At 39.0% G+C, this 3920-nt stretch overlaps 1 pseudogene; it reads left to right on the top strand.

The window, feature by feature from the left end:
* Nucleotides 1-345: 345 nt before the first annotated feature.
* Nucleotides 346-3454, top strand: LOC148698647 (pentatricopeptide repeat-containing protein At1g08070, chloroplastic-like; annotated as a pseudogene).
* The last annotated feature ends 466 nt before the right edge of the window (nucleotides 3455-3920 follow it).

Genomic DNA, 3920 nt, shown 5'->3' with positions numbered 1-3920 from the left:
CTGACCCTGGCCACGAGCCAAGAGATGGGAGGCCCAGTAGCAAAGCTGCTGGCAATATAGGCCGATACCAGTGCATATAGCAAGCTCAGTAAAAGGTTGGCTTGTGGGTGATGCAAGGAAGCCCCAACCGAAACTGGGTTTCGAGTCAACAGGCCGCAGAGACAAGCCCAGCAAGCCAAAGGCTTGTGGCATATGGGCCGAGGCAAGGCAAAAGCCTAGCAGAAGGCGATAGGCCGTGCTAGCGTGGACTTAAGTTGGACCAGCGGCTTCAGGCCCATGTGGTAGTCAACCCAGGCCGAAGCCTGGTTTGGTTCGAAAGGCGGCAAGCCCAAAAAGGTTGCGCACATGGTCCAAGGTGTCAAAATGATATCATTCCCCATGCGATTGGTCTGCAGGCCAGCACGGTGGTTCGACTATGGTGCCATTGTGGTGCAGCAACAGTGCTGCAAAAAAATCCCAGTTTTTTTTCTCTTTTTTTTTTTTCGAATTCTAGGGTTAAAAACCCTAATTGCTTCTAAATTAATTTTGATGCTTTGACTCACAAATTCCACATAGCATAACTGTGTATTGCATGAACAAGTATATATATTGACAAAATATATGAACATATATACAATATATATATATATATATATATAATTGAAGGGAAAATATAAATATAGAGGGTTCATGCATCATGGGGAATGTTTTCATGCTTCAAGGTTTTTTCAAATATCTTAATTTATTTTAGAAGAACCTGATTGGTAAAAAAGTAATTGAAAGCCTTAGATTTGGTAGAAGAGAGCCTCCTTCTATGATCTTTCAGTTCCTTAGCTTCAAACAAGAGCGTGCTGATAACGTGTTGTAGGCCTATTTGACTGAATTGTATAAAGGACAAATAGGGAAAGGGGCCGGCGACAACAGAGAAAGAAGAGAGACATGTAATTCTGAGGTGTGTGTTGTATCACCCCCTTATGCCTTTATTTATAGTAGTAGGATAGGAAGAATCCTTACCCTAGTAGGACTACATCTCTAATAGAAATTAAACTACTAAAGGGAATATACAAGATACTCCTAGATACACTAGGATTAACAAAATCACATTCCTAATCCAATAGGACTGCAACATTATAATCCTTATTTCTCTCTTTAAGACTCTACGTATCCCACCAAAGTATTATGTAAAATTCTCGGATACATACAAATAGGCACTTACGTAAGACTCTAATTGTTTAGTTTCGACTCTATTTGTTTGATTGATGATTAATTTGATTGCTTGGTCAATTGCTTGATTGTTGATTAATTTGATAGTTTCGTTGATTGTTGATTAATTTGAAGTTGAAGAATGCTTGCTTGGTTGAGTAATATGATTGCTTGGTTAAACGTATTTGTGATGCTGGTTAAACTTGTTTGTGACTTGTGTACTTTTGATTGACAATGGATATTTATTTTACAAAGTATTATTATATTTAATATATATTAAAAAACTTTAGGTCTATCCATGAAATGCCTTGCCTACGCCTTCGCCTTTTAAGACATTGAAGCTCGTACATCCTTCGTCTCATTCCTAGAGGTGTGGAGAAATTGGAGACCATCCGTTTGGGTGGCAAAGAAGAACCAATTGGAGGCCATCATAAATTGTGTTTGTTACTTTGTCAAATTTGAAATTCCATGCCTAAAATCTCTAATATTTCCCTTCAGCATCGTCATTTACAATTCCATGATCAAAGCACGTTCCTGATCTGAAACCCCATTTGTTGCTTTGTCGATTTATAACATGATGGGGGTGCAAGAAAATGCCTTGGGCGACAAGTTTACTTACCCTTTTGTGTTGAAGGCTTGCGCAAGTGAATCGGCTATAGACAAAGGGAGGGAGGTTCATGGTGTGGTTGTGAGAGTTGGGTTTATGGTGTAGTTATGAGAGTTGGGTTTGATTTCAATAGGTTTTTGTGTAGTTCTTCGCTGAACTTGGTTTGTGAAAAATTTCAGAGTGTAAGGCAGGTGTTTGATGGATTCACAGTGAAGGATGTTGTTTTCTGGAATACTATGAAAATGGGTTATGCTCGAAACGGGATGGGTTTTGAAGCATCTGATGGTTTTAGGGAGATGGTGGAAGTGGGAGAGGTTAGACTGAATGAAGGTGCAACTTTGGCATTGATATCGACTTGCATATATAGTATCAGAAAACTTGAAATTTGGGAGAGAGATTCATGAGTTTTTAGGATATATGTGAGTTTTGGGTTGAGTGTGAAAGGGGGAGCTGCATTGGTTGATTTGTATGCAAATTTGGCTGTTTGGACTATTATGCATAGAGAGTGTTTGAGGGAAAGCCTAAGAAGAATGCTGTGGTGTGGAACACTTTGATAAGTGGCTTTTCCTTTAACGGGCTTTCAAATGAAGCAATTGATCTTTTCAGGGAAATGTGTTGTTTGCATGCAAGGCCCTATAATTTCATGATTTTAGGTTTGTTGTCTGCTTGTGCTCAAATGGGTGCTGTTAATATAGGAAATTTGGGTTCGAATAGTCTGGGATATGTTTATTGGTACATCTTTGGTAGACCTGTATGCAAAATGTGGTTCTATTGAAGCAACAAGAGAAGTGTTTGATCAAAAGGATAAGAAAACTGTTGCGACATGGAACGCTATTCTTTCTGGATAGGCGTCATATGGGCAGGCTGGATCTGCAATGAAGCTTTCTGATGAGATGAGAAAATCAAGTGCCATCCTAGATACTTAACCTTCCTTTCAATTTTACATGCTTGTGCACATGCTGGTTTGGTTGGGAAAGGTAAGCAATACTTTGATTTGATGGTGCAAAATTATAAGATAGCTCCTAAAGTTGAGCACCATGGCTGTATGGTTGTTCTTATTAGGCGCGCTGGATTTCTAAAGAAGCAAAGATGCTTATTGAGAGGATGTATAGTGAACCAAATGTAATTGTATGGGGATCACTGTTTAATGCTTGTAGCATTCATGGTGATATTAAGGTAGGAGAGTGGGTGGCTGACCATATATTCGACTTAGAAGCAATAGGCGGGTGCTCCTACGTGCTGCTAGCAAATATGTATGCTGCAACACGAAGGTGTGATAGGGTAAAGCAATTAGAGAGGCAATGGTTAATGGGAGTATTTGTAAGCTACATGGATATAGCATAATCGAGATTGGAGATGTAGGTCATGAGTTTCTAGGTACTGACAAGGCACACCCTAAATCAGAAGAGATCTACTGGGTGTTGGATGTATTAAGCAACAAGCTCAAGATGGCAGGCTTGATGCGATTGTCTGCTCTAGATGAAGGGTATCTGGAAAGCAGCCGAGCGACAATGAACACCTAGAGAGATTTCCTAAAAATGGGAAGATCAGAAAAGGAGGGAAAGTGATGGGAGCAGTTTCCTTTCTAGGGGCATTTGGATTTGTATGGAACATTCCAGATTCCGGAGATGGACACGTGATCTCAAAGATTATTTGGAGATTCATTTCAAGGTTCAATTCTTTCCTTTATTCATGGACATGTTTTGTGAATATCTGTCACAGCATTTTTGTTTTCCTTCTTATGTCTTAATTATTAAACTCATGCAGATGGCCTTCTAATCCTTCATGGAACATGGTGTTATTACAGAACAATTTTATTGTCATTGACATTTCGTTTAAGGTATAAAGTTATATCTCAAATATATCCATGGTTTCTGTCATTTCTACTGTCAGATCGTTTACTGTAGTTCTCATCATATGTTTTGGATTAGCATTTCTAACATTTTCGTACTTGTTCATGTATTGTTGCAACAGTGTTGCTGCCGAGGTCAGCATTGTGATTAATGAAAAACTTGAGAAGGACAGGTAACTAAAAGTCCATATATTTAGGCCAATTTAAGAAACTAATTAGGCGTACTGATTAGTTTCTTAGTTTTCTGTTTGTTTGGTTTATAAGTGTACTAGTTGGGTT

Source organism: Pyrus communis, chromosome 2, assembly GCF_041283825.1.
Source record: "Pyrus communis isolate YQ-2024b chromosome 2, ASM4128382v1, whole genome shotgun sequence".
Lineage (NCBI taxonomy): Eukaryota > Viridiplantae > Streptophyta > Magnoliopsida > Rosales > Rosaceae > Pyrus > Pyrus communis.
This window is presented reverse-complemented; position numbering and strand designations above follow the sequence as displayed.